The sequence below is a fragment of the Drosophila erecta genome, unplaced genomic scaffold (assembly GCF_003286155.1).
Source record: "Drosophila erecta strain 14021-0224.00,06,07 unplaced genomic scaffold, DereRS2 tig00000400-arrow-arrow-pilon, whole genome shotgun sequence".
Classification (NCBI taxonomy): domain Eukaryota; kingdom Metazoa; phylum Arthropoda; class Insecta; order Diptera; family Drosophilidae; genus Drosophila; species Drosophila erecta.
The window spans coordinates 158738-171346 of NW_020825240.1; positions in this window are offsets into that span (position 1 = coordinate 158738).

Here is a 12609-nt window from a genome sequence, read left to right on the forward strand (position 1 = left end):
TAATAGACAGCAGGAAAGATCTCAGCAACACAAGGAAGCTGGGATATTTAAGAGCCTGCTTAAAGGGAGAAGCTCAAATGGTGGTTAGCCATTTGATAACGGGATCAGCAGCTAGCTATGCAGCAGCGTGGGAGCTTATCTGCAAACGCTATGAGAATAGCAGAAAAATATTCTCCCAACACATCAACAAATTAATGGAACTGGAGTGCTTGCTGCCCCATGATGAGAAAAATTTAGGGAAGTTTTTGGATACTGCGACCGAGAGCATATTCATCATAAAGCAAAAAGGAAAAATAGGAAGCTCTGGTGACGTAATTTTAGCAGAAATTCTGCTGCGGAAATTTTCGCCAGAAGCCTTGCAGCTGTATGAACAGCATGTAAAAAAGGCAAGAGCTATACAGTCCTTACAAGATGTACTGGAGTTTATTGAGCAACAATACAACTCAGTAAACGCCATTGCCAAAAATACCGCATAGCTTGCTACAAGAAAAGTGCAAGTTAGATTGTGTGCCTTTTGCTCTAAGGATGGCCACGATATGATAAGACACACTATTGGCTACAGGCTAGCAGATCCACGATTCAACGAGCCAAGCAGAATTGACATAGTGATAGGTGTGGATCTATTTCCCCTGATTATGATGGAGAAAATAAAAACCGTAAATGGAATCTTGGGACAAAAAACCAAATTTGGTTGGATTGTGCCCGGAAATATAACTCGAGCAGCAAAGCAAAAAATTATAACTGCTACTACAACAATAAATCTAAAGGACCTGGAACGCTTTTGGGAATTGGAAGATGAAGCCGATGAGACGATTACAGACAATGCAGAATGCGAAAGAAAATTCCAAGAAACAACTGTCATCAACGAGGAAGGCAGATTTGTGGTTTCAATTCCATTCCACCAAGAGGCAAAGCTGGGGGACTCTCGAAAACAGTTGCCATTGCCTGTTTTCGAGAGTCCCCCAGCTTTGCCTCTTGGTGGAATGGAATTGAAACCACAAATCTGCCTTCCTCGGCTTATGCAAATGGAAAAGAAGTTTCAAAGAAACCCAAAGAACTGGGCTGCATACAACGAATTCATGAAAGAATACCTTAAGATGGGACATATGGAATCTGTAAAGACAACGGGTCAAGGTAAATACTATTTACCCCATCAAGCAATCATCCTGGAAGCTTAACTACGAAGCTACGAGTAGTTTTTTACGCATCCGCAAAGACGACAAATGGACTAAGCCTAAATGACGTTATTATAGCTGGCCCTAAGATTCAAAAGGATATATTCGATATTCTAATTAAATGGCGCAAGTGGCAATATGTTATGGTAGCTGACATTGAAAAAATGTATCGCCAAATAAAGGTTGCTGAGAAAGACCAAGAATACCAATATATCCTATGGAGAGATGATCCAAAATTGCCGATCAGTGAGTTTAAGTTAACAACCGTAACTTATCGCACCTCGGCAGCACCTTTCTTAACAGTCCGATGTCTACGAGAGTTGGCAGAACAATAAGCAGAAACAATAAGAGACGACTTTTATATGGATGACCTCATAACTGGTGGAGACACAGTCAACGAGTGCTATGAACTTCAAAGGAAATTGAGACAAGTGATGGAGAAGGCCGGCATGCATCTGCGAAAATGGGTTGCAAATGACGAACGTATTTAAGCCGACATACAGGACGACGGTGCTACGGAGAAAATCTGCATTGAGGAGAATGAATCGATCAAAACCTTAGGACTCCAATGGATAAAGAAGGATACATTTACGTTTTCGGCAGAAAAACCAATGCTAACACGCATAACAAAGCGGTTAGTGTTATCACAGTTGTCCAGAATTTTCGACCCACTAGGATGGTTGGCACCTGTAACGATTCAAGGCAAATGTTTCATTCAGGAACTGTGGAAGTTACCGATGACTTGGGACGTTGAATTGGAATCCAACTTAGCAAACTGGTGGATGGAATATGCTAAAGGTCTATCAGATTTAGAAGAAATTAGCATTTCACGCTGGACTGGATGCTCCAAAGGTATTATGGAGCTACAAAGTAAATCCTATAAAAAACAGGAAAACAATTCCGAAGTTGGAATTATGTGCTGCGCATTTACTAGCAAAGTTATTAGCGAAAGTGCAGACTATATGGAGCAACAAGATTACAACGCATGCATGGAGTAATTCGCAAATTACTATTGCTTGGATACAGAACAAGCGCAGCAAAGATAAGTTCGTCAGAACTAGAGTGGAAGATATCAATAAACTAATTCCCAATGTCAAATGGAATTACGTTAAATCGGAAGAAAATCCAGCAGACGTGGCTTCAAGAGGGATATCACCTCAAGCTCTTAAAATCTGTGAAATTTGGTGGAGAGGGCCGAATTGGCTATCTATAGATGCACAGCACTGGCCCACTCAAAAGGAATCGGAAATTGTTGTGGTATCCACATTGATAAAATCCGAATGTCTGCAAAACCATCTTTTATCGAAGTATTCATCGATCGACAAACTTCTTAGAGTAATGGCGTATGTATTACGCTTCATAACAAAGCTGAGAGGAAAATCGCAACAGCCGTCACATCTTACGGTGGAGGAATTAAAGCTAGCGAAGATTGCTGTGGTAAAGATACAACAACATCTAGATTTTGGACACGAAGTCAGACTACTCAAAAACAAAAGACCATTAGACCCAAAGAGTAAGTTACAGGCGCTATATCATTTTTTGGATAGTGATGGCGTACTTCGAGTTGGTGGACGACTACAAAACGCAATGATACCAATTATCCAATACATCCAATTATACTGGATAAGTAACATTTGACTTGGTTAATTGTAAAGGATTCTCATAAAGAAACTCTGCATGGCGGAATTAACATTATGAGAACTTATTTTCAGAGGCAGTTCTGGATATTTGGCATACAAAATTCCTTAAAGAAATATTTCAGGGAATGTATTGAATGCATACGATACAAGCAAGAGATGTCCAGTCAACTAATTGGAAATTTACCAGTTTATCGGGTAACGGCTGATTACTCGTTTCAAAATACTGGAATCGACTACGCCGGACCGTTCCAGATTCGCTGCTCAAAGGGAAGAGGTCAAAAAACTTATAAAGGAAGCCCCCACATGGGAGGTTTATGGGAAGCCGGTGTAAAATCAGTGAAGCATCACCTTAAACGAGTTATTGGTGAATACAGCTTTACATATGAAGAATTTGCATCGCTGCTATGTCAAATCGGAGCAGTGCTTAACTCGCGCCCATTAGTCACTGTAAGGAGCGAAAACGATGGTGAGGACATATTAACGCCGGGTCATTTTCTGGTGGGAAGACCTCTAATTGGAGCTCCTGAACATTTTGACGAAAGTAAGACAATCAGCTCTTTGGATAGATGGAAGCTTATTCAACGCATCAGAGGTGGTTTTTGGGAAGAAATGGAAAGAGGAGTATCTGGTGTCATTGCAACAGCGAACCAAATGGCGCCAAATAAAGCCAAATCTGAAGGAGGGACAGCTGGTTCTTATAAAACATGAAAACACTCACCCTGCAAGATGCTCAATCATTTGTACGACTAAAGGACAAGATGATAAAAGTCCGGGTAGTCACGGTTAAAACAAGCGATGGGGAAGTAAAAAGATCGCTAAACAAGATCTGTCAACTTCCTGTTAGCGAAACAAAACCAGCTGGAGCTGCAACGCATAAATGAGAGATGACTACTGGCCGTACATTTTCCCCCCCGGAGAATGTCTAAACATGTGTTTAGACATGATAAGTAGACAAACTGTAAATATGTTCTATTTAAGGGCTGCAATAAACATGTCACGGGACAGCATAAGTGGCAACTACAGATAAGTACGATTGCAGTGGTCCATTGCCGAAGTGTCAAGAGGTATGATCACGCGGGAGGTGACTAGCGCGGTCATAGGCCACAAACACAGATTTAAGATAAATCTCAGCTGCATTGACCAACGCAGAGTGCAGCGTCTTACAAGCGCTGCATTATATAATTAGATGATAAGAACCTATGTAAGAATGAATAAAAGGCGATGCCCTCGCAGTAGCGAGTCAGTTAGATTCAAACACCCGAATTGAACTCATTAAATGTACGCATTAGTTTATAGTGTGAACAGGCACTATGTATTGTCGCGTCTGCGCTGCTTGCGATTTCGCCAACCATAACTTCTTCTATCTTTGTGCGGAAAAGAGCATCCGCGACATAGTTTTCTTTGCCTGGAAGGTATTTTATTTTATAGTCGAATTCGTTTAATTTCATTTTCCACCATTGTAATTTCATATTCGGCTCTTTGATATTATTGAGCCACACCAATGATCTGAAATATTTTGTTGCCCAAACTATAGCTTACAATTCTTTCTCAATAGTAGCATAGTTTTGTTTCGTGTTCGTTCAACGTTCTGCTGGCATAACAAACGGTCTTATGGTTCTGAGATAAAACTGCACCGATAGCAATATTTTTCGCGTCAGTTGTCAGAGAAAAGGGTTTTTCAGATATCCGGGTAGATTAAAAGCGGATCTGAGGTTATCAAAACTTTTAGCCTTTCAAATGATTCGACATAGTCTTTGCAATTGGTGTCATTTACAGCGACTTTCTTCAACTCAAGGGTCATGGGTTTCACTACCTTGGCAAAACTAGAAATAAGTTTGCGATAGAATCCACATAATCCCAGAAATGATTTTATTTGTTTGGGTCTCTTAGGTAATGGGAAATTTGTGATTGCATTTGCTTTATTTGGATTAGGTTTTATGCCGTCTGTTGTGACGATGTGACCCAGGAATTCAGTTTCTTTTTTCATGAATTCACATTTGTCTAGCTGCAGTTTCAAATTGGCGTCTCTCAATTTCTCAAAGACTTTCTTTAGAGATAAAATGTGTTCCTCCAATGAAGTCGAGTAAATAATTATATCATCCAAATAAACTAAACAATCCTTGTAGATCAAGTCTTCCAAGAGATTATTCATACATCTTTGAAATGTTGCGGGGGCATTTTTCAACCCAAAGGGCATACGTGTGTATTCTTAATGCCCATGTTCTCGTCCATTTCAATTAGATGGAGTCCTTTAGCTAAGTCAATGTTCGTAAGGTATTGTCATCTTCCTAGTTTATCCAATATTTCATCCATTCGAGGAATGGGAAATTTGTCATTAACAGTTATCTCATTGAGATTTCTGTAATCGACTACCAACCTAAACTTTTTCATCCCAGAGGTGTCTGCCTTCTTGGGGACCACCCATACAGGAGAACAATAGGGAGATTTTGATTTTCGTACAATCCCTTGCTCTATCATTTCTTTAATTTGTTTGTTGACCTCTTGGCCAACGTTTTGGGGGTGTTTATAGGGTTTACGGTATACTGGATACTCATGCTGAGTCTGGATGACATGTTTAATGGTACTTGTGAAGGTCAAATTTTCGCCCTCTTTGTACTGAATGTCTCTATAATCGTATAGGACCTTCTTTAAACACTCAACTTCCTATGCATTTACTTTTCATTGCATTCACGTAACTCGTTGTTAATCGCGAAGTTGACTATATCGTTGTCAACGGACATGGAGTTGAGATGTGTTACATCATTATTCACTGTGTCATTAACAACTTTTGAACTGAGGCATTTTTAAAATGCGGTCTATTTCTTTTGTTGTTTAACTTGAAGTATTGGTTTAAGGCACTTAGGTGCGGTCTTAACCGTTTGCTTATTTGAATTGATTTTATCCACTGGAGAAAAATCAATTTTTGGTTTTGGGTCGAGGCATTTTAGTGCGTTCTCGCCCTTCTTCTCTTCATAGAAAAACCTAAGGGCTCTTGAACTTAGGGTTACTGTTTCGTTTTCGTAATCTATTTTTGCTTTAGAATCTTCTAGATACTTTCGATCTAACAGGAAATCATAATTGTCATAATCATAAATCAAATTTATGAATATAGAATTTTTGAACGGATGGACATACTGAGGTAGGCTTTATCATTATACTTTTCTTTAATTTTATTGCCCCTTTAATAGTATATACTGTTAGATCTTCTTCTTGTTCTTGTATATTTTCAAAATTTTCTCCTGATCCTGTGTCGATCATTCCTTTGTAAATTCATAACCATATTCGCACATGGGGACTGGTTCGTCATCCTGTGGTATTTGAGTCTCCGAGGCAATTTGATGAAAATTTACATCCATTCTACTTTGCCCGTTCTGACTCTCGCGTTGTCTCTTTATAGGTCCCTTATTATTTGCAATCGAAGGTTGAGAATTTAAGAGGATTATTCTGTTTACCTTGTGCTAGATCTCTTCTAAATGTATAATAATTTCCCCTTTGGCTGCTTGGTATCGGAAGGGGGACATACTGATTTTGGTTCATGCTAGGCTGGTTTGGATTAGTGAGTCGTGTATTATTCTGGTATGTTCCAGGATAATGTGTGTTGAAGTTATGATTTCTATCATTGTGCTAGTTATGATATCTTTGATTGTTATTATGTCTCTGATTTCCCCTGTTCCTATGTCTGATTTGATTTGTTAGAACGTTTATTTTCTAGACTGGCATCATAGAGTCCTAGATTCATTGTGACTTGTTTTAGTTTACGTATAGTGTCAATACCTTCTTAACATTTCGGTATAATTTATTTCGTCAATGGGGTCACTTTCTAATTCTAACTTATCATACATAATCCAATATTCGATGAACTTACTAATGCTTACTAATGCTTGACGACTTCTTGCGCTGCGTCCACCAATAGGCGTATTATGGGTCCGTAGATGACATGGATTTGTCGGGCATCTTGTGTAGAGTATAAACTGAGTAGCTGCTCGAAGTTTAGAAGTTTAGTTTTTCTATTTGATGCAAGAATTGATTTAAATGAATCTCGGAGATTTGTGCAGGATTTGCCATTTTTAGTTTTCACAGAGTTCTTGTTGCACTAAATTTTAATTGTAGTTTTTAGGTTTTGATAAACCTACGGAATTACAAAATTTTAAGTTAAACCTTATTTCCGACCGCCCGGGTTTTTTGTTTTAATACAGATTGTTTCTGACCACTCGGGTTTTTATTTTTAGAATGCTACTTGCATGTAGATTCTTCTGCGGATCACAAATAGTTTTTGAATCACTATTTTAATTCGCCAGGCTAGGGTAGCTATTTGTATAGCGTATCCCTTCAATTGCCCAGTACCGTATTAAAGGAATCTTTTTAACTATTGCATCCTACCGACTGCGCCGATTACACGTTGATAACATCCGTATGTCAAAAAAATATATTTTTATTTGACCGAAATATTGCAAAGGTTTTATTGAAGAACACCGACCGATTAGTATTTTGTCTCAAACTGAACTCAATTTAGTAATCTAGATTGATTGACGCTCGGGATCGAGCTCTTCAAATATGGACTTTGGATTCTAGGATTTTAGAGAGAGGTTTGGAGTTATCTACATTTCTCTTGGATTCAAGAGCATTCGCTCATGGATACAAGTTCTCTTAGATTCTTAAAGATTTTATTTATTTGAAACTTAAAAGTTTTGTTTTCGAGTTTGCGAATCCGAACTTTGAACGTGGGAACGTGACAATTAGGCAAAGAATGTTTAGTCTACAAGTGGGTGATTTGTCTAAATAACATCCTGTATTCGTATTACTTGGGGTTTTTCCGCTTGGCACTGGTTCTGAGATTCTGGTGACAGTTTTATTCTTATCTAGGGGCTGAGTACATAAAGGGTAGTATGGGATATGCTGATTTACAATTGTGAGGTGTAGGGTAGTATTGGTAGACATGTAGACATGTACTTGAGTCTAAGGGACTTAAGAGGGAAAGAGTCACTTTAAATTGTCCTTGTGGATCACCCTTGTGGTTCCAGGTATGCTTGCACTGTTTTTTCCTCACATAGGGACGAGAGTTTATTGCCGAGCCTTCTATTGGTTTTAACTTAGACATTTTCTCCCACCTCGAAGACTCTATTTTGTCGGGACACATTTTCCCTGGTTATCTGCATATTCTCGTATTGCGTCAACTGGTCTTTTATCTATTAGGGAAATATTAATTCCACAGTATCATCGTGTGCGTCAGGGTTTTCACTATGAATTGTTGCAACGCACGAATCTGCGTCCTGCTCTCCCATGACATTTCCCTTCTGCCTGGAGAGGGCATCCGCAACCATATTTTCCTTTCCGGGTTTATGCTTTACTTTCCACCTTTTAATTTTTGCGTTAAGGTTTGAATCGGACACTGCGCACGCCAGCGGCTGATGGTCGGTGTAGATAGTTATATCCATTACCGCATACAGGTAATGTCGGAGCTTAGCTAACGCCCAAACGATGGCCACTATTTCTCTTTCGTTTGTCACTTAGTTAATTTCCCTGTCATTTAATATCCTCGAGATCATAGTAATAGGACACCCCTCTTGGGAAAGTACTGTTCCAATACCGTAGGCCGAAGCATCCGTCGTTAGATGGAATGGCTTCTTGTAATCGGAGCATCACATCCTCGGATGCCAAAATGGTGCGCAGCTTTTCAAAAGCATTTTTTTGTGTTTCATTGAACTCTATATGGATGTGTCGCGGTCTATGTTTGCTAACACTTCCGTTCTCGCCTTTTAAGATGTTCAAAATAGGCCTTGTTATCGCTGCAAAGTCCTTAATGAAGCACCTATGATAGCTCGCGAGGCCTAGGAACGATCTAACATTATGTACTGTTCTTGGTTCGGGAAATTCCTTTTCCGGGTCGATGGTAGTGCCATCGTCTGTGACTATGAATCCAAGAAAATTTACGCTTTCTTAAAAAAAACTGGATTTTTCCACCGAGACCCTCATGTTTGCATCGCTTATGGTTTTCAAAACCCAATCCACGTGCTTGATATGCGCATATTCATCTTCTGAGAAGATTATTATGTCGTCGACATAAACGTAGCACGTTTTGCCGATTTGTTCTCTGAGAATGTCATCAATGGCCTTTGGAAGATGCTGGCAGCGTTTCTCAATCCAAAGGGGAGCCTAGTGAATTCGTATTTTCATTTACTGAGAAGGCAGTTTTTTCACGATCCCTCTCCGATAACACAATCGAAGGTTGAGAATTTAAGAGGATTATTCTGTTTACCTTGTGCTAGATCTCTTCTAAATGTATAATAATTTCCCCTTTGGCTGCTTGGTATCGGAAGGGGGACATACTGATTTTGGTTCATGCCAGGCTGGTTTGGATTAGTGAGTCGTGTATTATTCTGGTATGTTCCAGGATAATGTGTGTTGAAGTTATGATTTCTATCATAGTGATAGTTATGATATCTTTGATTGTTATTATGTCTATGATTTCCCCTGTTCCTATGTCTGTTTCCTTCTGATTTGTTAGAACGTTTATTTTCTAGACTGGCATCATAGAGTCCTAGATTCATTGTGACTTGTTTTAGTTTACGTATAGTGTCAATACCTTCTTAACATTTCGGTATAATTTATTTTGTCAATGGGGTCACTTTCTAATTCTAACTTATCAAACATAATCCAATATTCGATGAACTTACTAATGCTTCCAGGGTATGTTGTATCTTCAAGTTGTCTTATCAGTGATGTGTAGGGTCTGTGGTCCTTGAATCCCATTCCTAGTGCTGCTTTAATTTCCATCCATGTATTTGCTCGTTTCTGGATGACGACTTCTTGCGCTGCGTCCACCAATAGGCGTATTATGGGTCCGTAGATGACATGGATTTGTCGGGCATCTTGTGTAGGGTATAAACTGAGTAGCTGCTCGAAGTTTAGAAGTTTAGTTTTTCTATTTGATGCAAGAATTGATTTAAATGAATCTCGGAGATTTGTGCAGGATTTGCCATTTTTAGTTTTCACAGAGTTCTTGTTGCACTAAATTTTAATTGTAGTTTTTAGGTTTTGATAAACCTACGGAATTACAAAAATTTAAGTTAAATATAATTAATTTCCGATAACACAATCTGGTGGTACCCGGCCCAGTTGTCCTAATTGTGGCCACCACGGACGTATTATAGGGCCACGTCGGCGTCCGAGAAAGCGTTCTTTCGGTTTCTTATCATCTCCCTGAATGCCTTCTTTACCACAGGCGGCGCATCAGCGCACTCCACGTTAGTGAAGTTGACGTTAGCGCATCTCTCAAATCTCAAATCCTCTCAACCTCATTGTCCCATTTTAGCTGTGCAGAAGCAAGGCAAAGTGTTGCGAAGGCCTGTGCTAAGAGATCGGCCCCTATTATCCCATCAAATTGTGTAAGATCTGGTAATAAGAAAAAAGTAGTGTAATGAATCGAATGAACTTTAAAAGGTGCGTCCAACGGGCGGACACCCTTTAGCTCTTTGTAAGGTTGGATACAATTTTTTGACGCACTGGTGTCATCATCATAGTATTGCAGCAGGGTCATGTTCCCTGCCTCAGGGTACTCTTGTCTTGCTCGATAACATGCATCAGTCATTTATCACTGTACGTGAAATCAAGGCGATTTATAATCGCATCGAAATTAAGCACGGTGCCAAACGAGGACAATATATGATCGGCCGCGCCCCTAATCTTATTTCTAATAATGGTCACCGCTTCGTAATGTCGCGAGGTGCGGTTGTAACTCTTAAGTATGCGGTACGCAGCTATCGCCGCTTGCCGTCATGAAACGTATGAGTTCTGAGACCCTGTAAATTCTGGTAGGTATTTAACCGTGTATAGAGTTGAGCTACACTGTGTATTATGTCTATGGGATCGTAAGCCCTTATTTCGGGAGCCACAGCTGAGGTGGGAGAGACATGTGTTTCACGAAGTTCATTTTGTATTAGTTGATTAGTTGACTTCAGCCGCCTCCTCTACTATGGCGTTGGATACAACCGCCTGAATTACATTTCTGATTGGCTCTGGGTCTATTGACATTGTTTGAGAATTCGCGGTTACCCGTTTACGATAGGGATGATATTGGTGTGCTATTTCTATGTCGAGAATGCGGGCTTCATGCGCGGTTTAACTTGCCTGCGCTTGTAATAGCTGTCTGTGTGGGTAGCAGCTGCCAAAGGGAAACGAATAACAACCAAAAACAAAAACTTCAGCGCCGAATACCGCGCTCGAATCGAATGTATACATAAAACAACAACAATAAGGGAACAGCGAACACAAGCGCTGCTGCAAAAATTAATTATTCAATTTTCACTTTCACTCAGATAAAATTCGCTGTATTGTGAGGCCGCGTTATTTTGGTAAATATGCAAACTTATGAATTTTTGAAATGCAAATATTATTTTGTTGAATGCTTTTGTTATATTCTAATTTGATATTTTTAAAAACCTCGCAATTTTGGGTGGATTTTGGAAGCTAAATTTATTGTACCCATTGAATTAACTTCGACTAGATATTTCGTTGGATATATTGCTAAGGGATCCAAAAAGCGAGCATTTAACAGCTCCATCTGAGCTTTTCATACATGAGAAAAACTACTCGATAGAATCGGACTTTAGAAAACTAAAGGCACCATCTGATCTTTTTTTTAATATCTGCAAAATACACATTAAAGTTTTTGAAAATATTTAAAAAAAAAAAAAAAAAAAAACAATAAAAATCAACAACAATTTATTGTAGAGCAATGCATTAAGTGCACAAATGAAAGTAGCGATTTCTCATCATGGTTTCACTCAAATAATGACTGTTATGTGCATAAAATTGATATTTTAAAAAAACTTATAAAAGTTTTACTTTTTAAACATTGCAAGTGGACTGTGACAGCTGATAAACAAAAAAAGCAAGCAAAACTCAGCATTCTATCTCATAAATGAAAAATTAGTGACGACTAAAAATATATGTATATGTACATATAGTACAAAAATTTAATAAAATAAATTTAAAAAAGGGAGCAAATTATATCGAAAAGCATTATTTAGAAAACTAGCTTAGTTGGGGAACATGGAAATATTTTAATATTTAACATTTATTTACAAGTCGACTCGAAGGTCATACGACCCCATTACAATTGTAATGTGATGTTCCCTGGGTACCAAAAATTACATATATTACAGATAATTAATAATACAAATATTTATATGTAATCGGTGGCTAATTCGAGCGGCGCTTTAAACTAGAGAATATTAAAACAACTTCTAAAAAAAAAAATAATAGTCACGACATCAATTTTTAAATAATATTTTATTAGTTCATATTACAACGAAATTGACCAAAACATTAATCAAATTCGTTTCTTAGATCAAAATTGATTTCGGACCGAAAATCGTGTCCTAGCACAACTACGCACAAATTAAGAATTCTCTTATGAATTCATTTAAAAAAATATATTTTTTAGTTTTTGTATTTTTTATTGAATATTTGAAAATACATTGAGATTGACTACGCACTAGCTTATGCTATTTGGAATTCGATGCAATTTGCACAACCGTTGATCTTCACGGTGTCGAATTAACTGAATCTTCTGTGTTCAGATTTCTTCCAACGAGCCTCGACCAGATAGTGTTTACTTTATTTGGTCTTTTTGCAAATCGAATTGAGCAAGGCTCATTTCGACTTGTGATGAAATTCGATTGTTTTGGGTATGTAATTGGTGTTGCATTGATGCGCAGTAGAAGCGGAAGCTTCTGTTTAGGTTTATGTTCGTTGGTGGTCCCTCTGAAGGCATGGGCAAAGACAAAAGTCAA